At 45.2% G+C, this 14651-nt stretch overlaps 1 protein-coding gene across 2 annotated transcripts in view; it reads left to right on the forward strand.

The window, feature by feature from the left end:
* The window catches only part of RAD17 (RAD17 checkpoint clamp loader component), a 472816-nt gene that overhangs the window by 61009 nt on the left and 397156 nt on the right, over positions 1-14651 (forward strand). The gene's annotated exons all lie outside the window — the stretch shown is intronic.

Here is a 14651-nt window from a genome sequence, read left to right on the forward strand (position 1 = left end):
AAAAAGGCGACCACTAGGGCACTAAAGCTACAATCTTGTCTTGAAGACAAAGTCAAATTCAGTTCCCGCTCTCACACATGGATAGTTATCAAATACTATGACACCCTGGCCCCAGCACCTTACCTGGCAATCCCCATTTCAGCACATATAAAGCACAAACTCATGATTCTGCGCATAGGTAGCTTACTAACACTAGTAATCCAATCAATTTTCACACACGTTTGTTTGACATCAGATTACTTTGCAAAAGAGAAAAAAAAGATAATCTCACTCATTGGACAGGCACCTGTCCCAAACTGTGCAAGCTTAGCTCACAAACTGTTAAAGAAAAGTTTCAATGACAGAGTGATCCATACGTGTTGGGAATCCCTAAATAGCATGCCTTAATCCTTAAGACCCCCAGTTAAACTGCAGACTTGTTAAATTTCTGGCAATGGCTCCAACCAAATAAATATTGAATGTAATATTATTGTGACCAATCCTCTAGCACAACTTAATAAATGCTGTAACAGGCTTGGGTCAAATAGGTGGCTGAATACAAGTTACATTGGTTTTGCGTATTTGAACAAATACTGCCCTGGTTTTAAAACTGATTTGTTTTAATCATGCCATTTTTATGGTAAAAAGATTGATTGCACCCTTCCTTAGGATGTATTATTCTATTGCGTTATATAGGGTTACATTTTATACTTCAAATTTGCGAAATTGTCATGGCCATGCGTATGTGCACATATACTGCACAGGGGGGCCGTTGCAACAAGTTGGAATCATTTTTAGCGTTATTGTACTTACCTGTTGTGCCTCTTGGTCCTTGGGGCAGCTCTCCTTATCGGCCTTGAATCTCCCTCCCGCCGTCGCCGGACAACGCGACCGCTGTGTGGGGGGAGAGCATTGGAACTACCTTACCCAAGATCCTTGGCACCCGGAAGCGCCGCATTTTCGCGCCCGAAGGCGCTACAAAACTGACTCCGCCCTCCGCATCGCGGGACGCGTGCGGGCGGCGCCGGGCTAAGCCCGGGCAAAGGGCGGGCCGTTGTGTGGCCGTTAGGGGGCCGGGGGAGGTCGGGTCGGGCCAGCCTACTAAGTTCTAGCCGCCCAGGAGTGTGACAATCTATGAGGACTGGTGATGTAATCAGAAAACCTATACAAGACTTCTATTAGTTTAGCATGTACTTCGTGTATTATTGTTTTAGATTATTGTGAGTATTGTTTGTTAATATTAAAGAAGGGTGAAGTGATTTGTGAAGGTTCTCTACTTAGTGATAGGATAGTATTTATTGTAAATTAACCCTTGAGGTGTCTTAGTTTACTCCGTGAGGGTTAGCTATTTAGACTCTATATTTCCTTTGTAGACTATGGCAAAAAGCAAGTCTACTATGGATAATTATTTAGTTAAAATGGTGAGCAAAATCAACAACGATAGAAGGAAATCATTGGGTAAAGATATACCCCCAGAATTACCCCCAGAATTATTGCTCCCACCTATAGACGATAACAGTAGTACTGCTATGGCTGATTTTTCTATTATTGATTCCCCACTTATGGAGACTTTAGCAAGTCCAGTTCCGGCTCCAAATGCTTCAGATCAGGATCTCTCATCCGATCGTGGAGAGTTTATTAAACCACACTCTCCTGTTAAACGTGCAGTAAGGAAATGTAGAAAAACACAGATTAAGGATAAGAATGTGCGTTCCAAGCCAATATTGGCACTAGATCAGAGAAGCACTAAGACTACTAAAGAGACTCAGTCTAATGCTGTAGACTTGAACTCTGTTTTCCTGGGCCATATTGCAGAGATGCTTGAGACAAAACTAAATGCCATAGTGAAGCCATTAGTGGAAAAAATAGATTTTTTAACTACTGAAGTCTCTAGGTTAGGTGGTCTTTTAACTGATCTTAATAAAGTGCAGAGCATAAAACATACAGAGACTTTAGAATCTAACAATTCTGCACATTTGTGTGTATCGGGGGGAGTAAAACCCTTAGAATCTATCCCAACAATAGGGGGGCTACCCCAGAAGGCAAACACTACTATTGTGGGGGAAAAGAAAGTATCATCCAGTGTTGCGACGCCCAATATTTCAGTGGGTTTAACATGCTCCGTGAATCTTCCACCAGACTGCGATCCTTATGTAGTAGTCCTTTCAAATGTTCCTCCCTTAAATTCTATTGTACCTAATCCTCGGGATGAGCCTCACGACTCACTTAAGCGGAAAACATTTGCGTGGTTGAATAAAACCTGTGACTTTCCTACACACCTGTTTCATCAAATATTGTCTACTAGGCGGGTTCCTTGGATTGGTAACTCGAAGAAAAGGGGCATGGGGGATTGTGTGATCATTAACTTTAGATATCCCCAACATGCTAAGACCGTTTTGCTTAGAGCAGCTTCCCTGGCCCCGGGGGAGAAAGATGTGACTGTGCACTCGTTGTTTTTTTTTTATAGTCCTCCTGATAGAATACCTAAATTCGGTATTGTTAAAAACGGACCTCAAAATACTAATAGTAGGCCAGTTTTTCAAATCCCCACCGCCAATAGATTTTTGGCACTAAGCACATTGGACCACAATGATTGACCTTTACAGGATGGGATACCCACTACAGGAACAATTTCTGTAACTCAGGTATGGGGGCAAACTCCACGCAGTGTAAATTTTGTTCCCATACATCAATTGGAATCTACTCTAAAAGCTGTGATGTCAAATGAGCAGTTGCACAGTAATGATCTTCTCAAAACTAACTTGGGAGAAGTAGTTAAGATGGGTGAGGTGACTAGGGAGGGTGAGGCCATTAGTGCTTATGACATAATTCCAGATTTAACCCTAATAGGGAACATTATGGATGACACCCAAGTTGAAGATACAAATATCATTATTAGCCTTGAGAGAGATACAATATTAGGTATACCCCCAGTAAGTGTAGAAGATAACCCAAGCTTAAGATTGGTATCATGGAACATAGCAGGGTTAGCTAGAAACTTAAGGGATGTGGTGTGGTGCTCATATATTGAGGATTATGATATTATTTTATTACAGGAGACTTGGTCTGTTGAAACCCCCCATAGACTAGGGTATAAAGCCTATAGTGTTGACGCAACCCCATCAGTAAGAGGAAGAGCATCAGGGGGGTTGGTCATATGGGTTAAAGTCACCTTGGAAATAGTTGTTACCCAATTATCTATCCCCTCTTTGGATTTACTAGGGTTAAAAATAGTGACGAAAGGAAAAGAAGTTATATATTTGATAAATATATACAACAGACCATATCCATCAAATAAGGAATCAAAGGTGGTTGAACTCCTGGATTCCTTTTTAGATACATTAGGCCCCAGTGCACAAGTAATAGTTGGTGGGGATTTCAATTGTAAGTACGAGCCAGTTTTGGGGCTGGAAACCCTATTTGAAGAGCAAGATGCTGCTAATGATATCTTGATCCTAGAGCCCACGGGGTCGGTTAAATCCACAATAGCAGCTACACAGATTCTACAGCTGACCGTGTCTCATGACTTAAGGGCATGCAATGGTCGTTTTCGCTCTGATAGACCACCGGCTCCAACTTTCTCGAAGGGAAATTCTAGGTCACATATTGATTTTGTATTGGTCTCAATGACTCTTTGGCATCTAATTACTGACTTTAAGATAGATTTTAGGTCAGAGAGTGACCATCTCCCACTCCAACTATGGTTAGTTTTACAGTTATTTACTTCTAGACTAGTTGGTGAAGCTATATTATCTAGTATTGATGGGGAGCCAATGGTAACGAATAATAGGCGTGCCCTAAGATGACCTAATATTTTGGGGAACGAGGAGCTATTGTCAAATATTTATAATACATTCTCAGAGACAGCAGGTAATTCTCAGAAGCCCTTATTGGGCTCAGAGGGCGTCCTTGATCTACATATTAAACTGGTAGATGCGTTAACTCCCCTTATGAGTAAATTGTATAAAAAAGGTGAAAATCCAAAAGGGACTGATTACGAACTGACAAATCCATGGTATAATAATGATTGTCGTTTAGCCAAATCCAGTTTGATTCGGGCAGTTAAATCTAAGAACCAACTGGATATAAAAAATGGTAGACTGGCTTATAAGAAAGCTTTGGTACAAGCGAAAAAGAACTGGGATGGAACCCTATGGGATGATCTCTTAAGTGCGGCAAAGTTGAGAGATCAGAGTGCATTTTGGAATTTAATATCTAAAGGAAATCGAAGAGGTAGATCACCAAAGGATGTATACTTGGATGAGAAAACCTGGTGTGACCACTTTTCAAAGCTTTATTCCGATGACTCTGAGGGATTGACCCTAGGGCTCCAAGCAATTAATGTCGATTTGAATATTGATCCCTTGAGATTTAGCCTAGAAGAAACTACTCAGGCACTTCAGGCTGTAAAAATGGGTAAAGCTCCTGGTCCTGACAAAATCCCCGGTGATTTATTAAAGCATGACGGGGAAGTATGGGGCCCTTATATAAATTTCCTGTGTAATTCAATTGTCGCAGGAACACCAATCCCCGAATCATGGAAAGGGGCGGAAATTGTAACTATTTTTAAAAAAGGTGATCGTTATGACCCGAGCAATTACCGCCCAATAAGGTTAATTGATATTTTACAAAAAAATTTTGCCAGACACATTTTAAATAGGCTTTTAAATTGGATTGACGAGATGAAGATTTTAACCAAATACCAAGCAGGATTTAGGTCAAAAATTAGTACAGTTGACCAGGTATTTAGGTTTTTGTGCATTTGTTGGAAGTATAATAATTTAAGGAAAGGCAGCCTGTACATAGCGTTTGTTGATTTGAGAGCCGCCTTCGACCTTGTTCCCCGTAATTTGCTGTGGACTACTCTTAGGGATATGGCGGTCCCAGGCGAGCTTCTTAAAGAACTTATTAAACTACACACTGGGAACTACGCTAAAATTAGGTGGGGTAACAGTGGAGAAATTTCAAGGCCCATATCTGTGGACCGTGGTGTACGACAAGGATGTGTGTTAGCACCTACACTCTTTTCATTATATGTTAACGATATCCCTAGCCACTTAAGTAACTGTGACCATGATTCCCCGAAGTTAGGTGGTGAGGCGATTACGTCCTTACTTTTTGCAGATGATACAATCTTAATTTCACAGACCCCGAAGGGGTAACAAAAACTGGTGGACTCCTTCCAAAGTTATTGTGTGAGGAAGGGGTTAGAGATTAATCCATCCAAAACGAAATATATGTCCATAAATCCCCAAAAATCATTTAGGAAAAATTTGGTTTTAGAAAAATCAAAATTGGAACATGTGGGGAGCTTTAGTTATTTAGGATTATTGCTGGATAATAACCTTACATGGAAAGGGCAGTAGGAAAAAAGCAACTTATCTCTTAAACAAAATTCATTACCTATTTTAAAAGTGCATGGCGCAAGTTATTCTAAAGCTATTACGCCGGCACTTGAGGTATTTAATGCTCAATCAGCAGCACTTTATGGTGCTGAGCTTTGGGGATGTTGCTGTAAAGATAATTTTGATAAAGTAGAAAATCACTTTGTTCGTAGGCTGCTCAAAATCCCGACTAGAACCCCCTTATTACCAATGTTCCTTGATATTAATCTTAAAAGGACTAATTACCAAGCTATATTAAGACCATTATTGTACTGGGTTAGATTGTGGACAACTCTGGAGTTGGATGACTATAAGAATGGGCTGATTGAAATAATTCAGATCAATGGGCATATGAAAATACCCTGATTAAAACACATTTTTACGTGGTACGTGAGGTTAGGGCTTTCCCACTTTTGGGAGACTCCCCAGAATTTGACCCCATCCTCAAAAAAGCTTATAAAGGACACTTTTTGGTTTTATGTCAATCATGAATTAATATGTAGTACATCGATTGGCACACTGACCCAGAGATGTTTGAACATAAAAGTGACATCTTGATGTTATCAGTCACTGAGAGGAGGGCAGATTCTGTGCTGTGATTGGGCCTAAATCCAGATTGAGAGAAGTCTAGGCCCTCCGCTGCCTCGATGTATTTGGACAAGTGAGTGTTTACGTGTCTCTTGGTCATCCTGCTGAGAAGGGGTAGGAGGGAGATGGGTCGGAGGTTGGAAAGGTCAGTCCATGGAATTGCTGCGTTCTTTCGGATTGGGTTCACCACTGCTTTCTTCCATTCTGTGGGCACAGATCCTTCCCTAAGAGAATGGTTGATCAGTGTTTGAATGTGGGGCCTAAGCAGATTTTGCAGGGAGGCAGTTATTTCAGCTGATAAAATATCATTTGGGGATCCAGATTTTATATGGCTCATAAGGGAGGTGAGATCTGAGTCATTGACTGCTGGGAATATCGTAAGTGTGGTTTACTCCGTGTGGGCAGGATGGAAGGGGAGAGAGAGTTATTACTATTTTGATTGGAGACCAATAAAATTTTGTCGTAAATCAAATTTATTTTATTTTCAAAGAACAAGGAGATTTCATCGCATAATTGTTGGGTAAAGTCCTCAGGGCTTTTGCACGCGGTAGGTTTTACAAACTCCTGAAGAATTTTAAATAATTCCTTGGATCGATTTCCCGCTTCTGCGAGTTGTTGAGAGAGGCTATTCCTCCAAGCAAGTTTGATGTTTTTGTAATATTTAGTCTGGTCCTCATGATGTGCTTTCTTGTTTTCTTCGGTTCGTGTTTTTCTCCACTTTTCCAACCTCCTACATTTTTGTTTTTCTGTTCTAAGCTCCTCGGTATACCATGTTTCCTGTTTGGTGGCAGGGTATTGTTTGTGTAATTTTAGAGGTGCTATTTTGTCAATTGCTTCTTTGAGGGAATTGTTGAATTTGGTTAAAACGGTCTCTATACTATCTGTCTCTGTCTCTGTGGGAATGGGCCGGTCTTTCTCGTGCCTGGGCCCTTCTCTGTGGAATTCACTCCCTACATCACTTTGGAATGAAACCAGCTATAAGAAATTTCGCAAAGGCCTAAAAACGTGGTTATTCAATCAATAGTCTCTTCTCAATCTACTCGTGTGAGATGGCGCTGGGAAACCCTCGGGTAGATGTGCGCCTTATCAAATTAAATTAATAATAATAATCAGGTGGTCATGCATATGCGTAATTCTGCCAATTCAGGAACGATTGCAGGTTAATGGTGATGCTGAGCTAAAAGATATCACGGCCATTGGGACGAAGACTGAAATGTCCAGGTGGTGTGCGAAGGCTGTTAAGACAGGATGTGGTACATTAGAAGAGAAGTGGTTGCTAAGTTTAAATCTGATAAGTATAATAAGGGTAAGAACAAGAATCAATTACGTTGTTATCGCTGTGATGTGATGACACCAATCATTTAGCATCTAGTAAGAGTTGCCCTGCCATGAAATAAAAATGTAGCAACTGTGCTAAAATTGGCAACTTTGCACAAGTGTGTAAAATGAAACATACATTTTGGGAAGGTCAAGTGCATTGGGATGGGGATACAGAATCATCTAGTAATGAGCAGTCAGATTCTTAATATGTGGAGATAGAGGCACAGAGGTGTCTGTACCTACTTCCCATAAGCGGACCCGCTGTTGCGGGCCGCTCCAACGGTGGGGCATCTTTTGTTTTCAAAGCCCGTGTGGCTCCAACGATGGGGGCATGTTTTCAGTGCCACGTGGGGGTCCTGAGGGCACAGAGGTGCGGGCCTCCTCAATGAAGAGTGTCACAGCTGCGTCGCCGTGGCAGGTAGCTGCAACGGGGGCACATTTATTCGTAGGGCCCCAGTGGAGGGCCCAGAGGCACAGTGGTGCCCGAGTGTTTCTGCTAATCACAGCCGCCATGCGAGAGCGCAGGTGGCTGCAACGTTTTGCGCAGTGTCCTCGTAGAGAGTCCCTGAGGGAGGACAGGAGGCACAGTGGTGCCAGGGCCTTCACAATTCTTCACAGCTGCGCAGCACTTCGTGCCAGCTGCTACGTTTAGGCCACAGTTCTTTGGAGGCAGAGGAGTGAGGTGCACTCCTTTGCCCCAGCGCGGTGGCGCACTTTGGATTCTGCTGCATTGGCAGCAGCCCTGACATTCTGGACGCAGGGCATTTGAGCCCCTTTGAGAAGGCCAGTTGGCTAGGGGGACTGTTAGGCTTGTAGGGCGCCAGGCCCTAATGTGATTTATGTGATGTTAGGAAATGTGATTCTCTACTGTGATTCATGCCTCTAAATGCGTTTGGGGATGAGATTATGTGCGTAATGTGATTATGCTGGTGAGGTTATTTCCTAATGTGAGTTTACCCCTAATGTGAGTTATGCTTAGGAGGTTAGGAATACGTTTAGACTTGTGAGATGATTGCATAATGTGTTTATGCTGGTGAGGTTGGCGCAGAATGTATTTCACGCCTAAATGTGATACTGTGCATAATGTGGTTTATTTTGCAGTATAATACGAAGTACAGTGTTTGCCAGTAGTTACTGGCTTTGTTCTACATTTATGATATGTCCTACATTTACTAAGCTCACTTTGTGATGGTTCTGACAGTGGTCCAGTTGGCCCCGTCAGGTGTACATAAACCCTTGTAGATATTACCTAGTGCCAGGTGGCACAATGTATATTATGTGATTACTATTCTAATGTGTTATGAGAATACAAAGGCTATTTTTATATAACCTTGTGTGGAGTTCCTTTTGTGGTGTGCCTGGTATGTTGTTGCTGTGTGCGTGTGCCAACGCTTTACACATGGCCTCCGGGATAAGCCTGACTGCTCGTGCCAAGCTAACAAGGGGGTGAGCAGGGTTTATCTTTGGCGTGTAACTCCCTTGCCCTGACTAGAGTGGTGGTCTCTGCCTGGCTTTGGCGCAAGCCTTAGCAAACCAGAGATCCCATTTCTAACAGGTATGTTATGGCAATCTAAAAACACCCATGCTCCGGATCTCTACAGCTCCGGGTCCTCGACAGCAGCAGCCTGAGAGTCTGGATGGCCTGTGGTTTCCCGGTGGGCTAAATATGTAACAAGCAGGCCCCATATCTCTTTGGACCTTGAGGTAGGGGGCATAAGGGCCAATACGCGCCCAACTGTCCACGGCAGAATTATGGCATCGAGCAGCCAACATCAAGGATGGGGTACAGGTCTTCGCCCCAATGCATAGCGAGATGCCTCTTAGCAAGGATGAGGAGTATGGCTGTTAAGTGTCTGACTCCCTTCAGGACATCTTTGAAGTCCCAAAAGGACCACCAACAGTTTTCTGTTGAACTGGTGTTCCATAATCGTGTCGAGCACAGACCCCCAAAAGGCCACCATCCCAGAGCATCTCCATGCCAGGTGTAGAAAATCCGCATCCAGCACCCCACACTATACAGCATCCTGTGCAGAATTGTGACTTGTTTTGCGTTGTAACATATAACCAGGTGTTAAGATGGCTTTGGGAAGCCACACCTACAGCTCCAGTGGAGGGTCAAAAAACTTCAAGAATCTCTCATGGCCAGTGGCACGGAGTCTATGGATCAAGAATAACATCCAGTGTTTTGCTATTTGACTCTGGTTGTATGTCATGAGTAGTGACAAATGTGCCTTCAGGGAACAGACTCCCCAGTGTCATCAATTGTAGCCGATTTAGGCTTGCGCATACCCCTCGATCTAGTGTTTGTGGTAGAGCTGGGTTTTGCATGGTGGGGATTAAGCTAGCACAAAGAACTGGTAGGGACAAATCGCTGTCATGCCCAGACTGTTCAGTTGACAGCGTCCACCCCACCCCGGGGCTACTTCATGGGGAGACAAATTGCAGTCAGTGGGCAGGACACTACATTATCCAACTCGACAGCCACATGCCGCTGGAACGGTATGGGGTGATGCCAATAGTATGCAAACTGTCCCTGAGCACGGTAATAGTACAGCTCCATGCCTGATGCACAGAGACTTCCCCCCCCCCCCTCCTCCCCCCACCCCCCCCTGCTCAGAATGGAGCGTAAGCAAATCCCAGGTGGCTCTGGGCTGTCACCCTCTCATGACAGGTTACCAAGGGCCGTCCTGAGGCATTTAAAAAAGTATTTGGTGGGCAGATGGTTATGTTTATGAAGAGATAGAAAAAATGTGGAAAAATTACCATTGCGGCAATCGCGCTTGCCATAGACAGCAGCAATTTGTTCCAAAATAGCACTCTTTCTTCCAGCCAAGTCAGCATTTTCCCTTAGTTTTCTCGCCATGTCTCATCTAAGATCCATAAGCCCAAATATTTAATGGCTTAATCTGCCCAACACAGTGGGTACTCAGTACTGACCCTGAATGTGCCCTGCGCAGGGGGGATATAACAGATTTTGGTCAGTTTATCGTGATACCAGACAGACCTTCGTAGTGGATGAATTCCCAGAGTATGAGTGAGAGGCTGAACACGGGATCACGTATATATAACGTTATGCCATCCATGTACATAGAGACAAACCGATGTCTAGAGGTGTAATTGAGTCCGCATTGTGAGTAGTGTTATCGCAATCAGGGCGCCAAGGGTTCCGTCACTATCGTGAATAACAACGGGGGCAGCGGACACCTTTGCATGTTGCCTCTCGAGATTGAAATTAAGGAGGTGACCTCGCCATTCACCCAGAAGCCTGCAGTAGGATCTGCAGAGGAAGTGTTGGCTAAACCTAATCCTTTCCAGCAGATGAATTAGGTACTCCCATTCTAGTGAGTTGAACGCATTGGTGGCATCCAAACAGTTTGCACCGGCATGTGGCTCCAGGTTTAAAGTGTGTAGGAGTGCAAATGTCATTCTGAGATTGTGGCTGTGGTCCGTCCCGGGATACATTCTGACTGGTCAGGTCAAATTGCAGTCGGCATCAAAAGTGCCAGCCTATCTGCATTCAACCGGGTCAGTATCTTATTGTCCACATTTATCATAGGCAGCAGTCTATAGGAACCACATCTCTCAGAGGCGTTTATCTGGTTTTAATATGGTGGCAATAAGTGCCTCTCGAAGGGAGGGTGGGGGGGGGGGTGGTCTACCAAGCTTTAAATCCTCTTTATACAGCAAGCACGTGTAGGGCCAGAACTGGGTATATTTCTTATAGAAGGACAGCGGAAGGCCATCCAGTCCTGGAGCTTTGTCACCTGCCAGGTATCCTCGACTGTAAAATGAACATAAAGATATTGCCTGTGCTAGTTATCCAGCCAGAGGAGCTATATGGAATCAGTATAGGACATTATGTGGTCCATGGTAAAACCTAAAAAGGTCTGGGCAATCTCATCAGCAATATTTTGTGTCTCTCCTAGTTCGTCTGCAATCTGAGGTATGTATGCAGTATTTCGAAGCTTCCAGAGTAACCTGGCCATGGACTTGCTTGTTGTGTCCCCCTTTCCATATACTCTAGTCCAAGATTTCTTACTCAATTGGTAAAGTTTCTTGTCAACCAGCTCATTGTATTGAGCTTTTACTTGATGTCTGCTAGCGTCACTGTCTTTAGTAGCAGATGACTCGGCTCCAGGTTGCAGATGTCCGACTCCAGGTGTGTCAGTTGGGCATGCAGTGATCTCAATACACCCATCTGTTTAGATATGCATAACCCCCATATCACCATCTTGAAAGCCTCTCAAAGAGTAACCTCAGAAGACACCGTCTGGGAGTTGAGTCAAGTAGTCCACAATAGCGGTACATATATCGTTCCTAAATATTGGGTCGCAGAGCGCCCCAGACTGGTGCCGTCACACAAATGCCCTTGACTGCTCACCCTCCATTGACAGTTTCATGAGCACTGGGGAATGGTCAGAAAGCGTCCTTGTCAGGTGCTCCACAGGCACCAGGCAGCGGCTGAGATTCTGAGTGATCAACCAATAATCTATTCGGGACCGTGTATTCTATGTGTATGTGGTGCATGTGCTCTCAAGAGGGTCTCTATTGTGGAGTCTCCACATGTCGACTAAATCGCTGTGTATAGTAATATTGTGTATTTGGCGGCGGCGCATGTGGGTTCGGCCGCATAGTGGTGCTACATCTATCCATTGTTGTGTGCAGTATCACATTAAAGTCACCTCCCCACACTATGACTCCAGGGCCTTGGCTCAACACCTGGCTCCACTGGTCCTTAAAGAAATCAGGGTTATCCATATTAGGGTCCTACACAGAAACAATTTTCATATATTTACCTTGCAACGTCCTACATAGTATGACCTATATACCCTCTCTGTCGCATGTCACTTTGTTAGTGCATCATTGGGTCCCCCTACAGATAACTATTGCCACTCCCTGTGCATACCCTGAGTAGGGGGCTGCATGCGTTTCAGCCATCCACCCACCTCACAGCCTATGGAGGGTGTGACCTGTCAGATGAGTCACCTGTAAAGAGCCACCTCTGCAAGGAAGCAATATAAATAAGTTAGGACCCATTGAGGCTTAGGAACATCGTACATACCTCTAATATTTCAGGAAAGGTATTTCACCACATGTATGTGAGTTCTCTGGGTATTCATGATTTCTGGGCTCTGTACATGAGGTCATCTAGCGTTCCAAGGGGTGCCAAAGACCCCGTCTTAACGGTGCCTGCCAGACCATGTTGTTTGATGTACCTGCAGTGTGCGACATGTAAAGGAAAATTCATTCCCACCGCCTCCCACACCAACAGCCCAAACCTGTTGAAGGCATGACCACCTCATACAACAAGAACAGCAACCCACTGAAGGTAACAAAACAAATTTAACACATCATGTAATAATTGGGGTAATTACTGGGAAATATCCCTCAGGTAGTCAGGTGGCCGAGCGACCTCCACTCCCCCGTACGGCCTGTCATGAAAGTGGGAGGAGGTGCTCTCGGGCCCAGCGACTGATGTGCTCGCTCCATGGAAAAAAGCAAACTGAGAGAATCCACGAATAGCAAACGGAACATGGTTTCGAGATATGTTCCCCTTTCTCCATAGCAGTGGACTCGGGGAGACCAAGAACCCGCAGAATGTTGCGTCTGGACTATACCTCTAAATGTAATTTTTCGCCTTAACCACAGCTAGAACTTTCTCCATTTTGCGAAGCTGCTCGTTTTGAGTCGTAGCCATGTCTTCAGTGTCAGAGACTTGGTTTTCCACCAGGTCCATGCAGTCATGCTTGTCCATGCTCCCCTTCATGTGTTCTAGCCTACTTGTGAGAGAGTCAGTCCTGGCATTCATCTTATGAAGGCTCTGCTCTATTGCAGTGAGAAGTGGCCAGATGTTTTGTTCAGGCTGTACATCAGGCATTGGTGCAGAGAGCTCAACACTTCCCTCCGCCTCTTCCGCTGTGTGAGTGGTTCATTTTCTCTCAGAAGGGAGCTTTGCTTGCTTCTGGTCTTGCTTTTGCCCATTGTCACAAGGAGAGCAGGCCAGCAGCGCCCGGTGTCTCACATGAGTAGGCTCGTCCGGCGGCACTGCTGTCTGTCTGTTTGTCCCAGATCCCGCCACTCCCTACGGAGGCAGGGGGGAGCACAAGCAGATCCGGGGCCCCTTACACCCTCTGCCACGTCCGGTGTTCGTCTCAATGTTCCAAAGGGGCCAGATAGCATTGGTCTCCCCCTCACTCCCCTACTGCTCCTCCCTGTTCAATATTCTTAGGGGCCAGGCAGTCTCAATCGCCGCTCCTGCAACCTCACTCACAAAGGCAGCAGTCCTCCTATTTGTTGTGTCGGCCACTAGGCCCACATGACTATATTGATGGACACAATAACGGGGTGGTAGAGTACTGTAACTGGCTACGAGCATGTGCACCCAGGTCCTTTTATTAACAGGCTCACGTCACTCGTGACGCCTGTGATGAATGGGTGTGAGGTGCATGTGTGCCCACTCCCCCAAAGGAGTGATTAACAAACTCTGTGTCTGCTGAGACATAGAACATGTCCAGCAGGACACAACACCATTCACTTGGCGGTCTCCCAGGCCTCAGGTCCGCTGCGGCAAAGACCTGTCTTTCACTCCGCACTCACTTTCCCACCTGTCTGTTATTCTACCATCCTCCGCTCTCTGCGCTGTTATTTCTCATCGTGGCCGCGCCAGTTCGGTACAAGGTCTCCTCTCAGCGGCCTCCGCGTGGCCTGGTGATCCTCCACAGCCACGCAGAGCCAGCAGCCTCTGTGCCGTCAAGCCCCGTCTCCTCAGCCCCCAGCACAGCTGCCAAGCGAGGGCCCCGACCTCTTTCCTCAGTGGGTCCCATCTCCTGCAGTTGCGCTGAGCCGGCGAGTGGCGCCTGGGCTTCACCAGGTGGGAGAGCGTGCGGCTGGCCAAGCAGGCCAGAGCTCACAGGTATCCATTCACGTGTCTCCAAGATCAAATGCAGACCCAGGCCCCCAGCTTCTTCACCCAAAGGACCCCAACCACACAGTCAAGAAGAAAAAGATGAGTGATACTGGCTCATATAAATGCCAGATTTAGGCCGCAGCTAATAGAGCCCCTCTTAAGTGCGGCCGTCTTCCGGCCCGGCTCTCTGTAGCCCCCCTCCCCCACCAAAGATAGGTAAAGGCTATTGGTTCCTGAAATACCATTCCTTTTGGGTTTGTTTCTCTTAGCCATTAAGACAGCATTGACTTCATCCATGGTACCAATAAAGTGTAATGGTGGTATTCTGAGAAGGAATAATGCACTTAGACTGCCTATTTATGGAATCCTTCCTTTTGGTGTGAAAACAGAATAGTTTGCAAATGCCTTCTGTGGAATGCATGTATTTTTACTGTGGAGGGTTACCTTGGTAATTTCTGTTTCTTATTCTGTTT

This window comes from Triturus cristatus, chromosome 2_1 (genome assembly GCF_964204655.1).
Source record: "Triturus cristatus chromosome 2_1, aTriCri1.1, whole genome shotgun sequence".
NCBI classification, from domain to species: domain Eukaryota; kingdom Metazoa; phylum Chordata; class Amphibia; order Caudata; family Salamandridae; genus Triturus; species Triturus cristatus.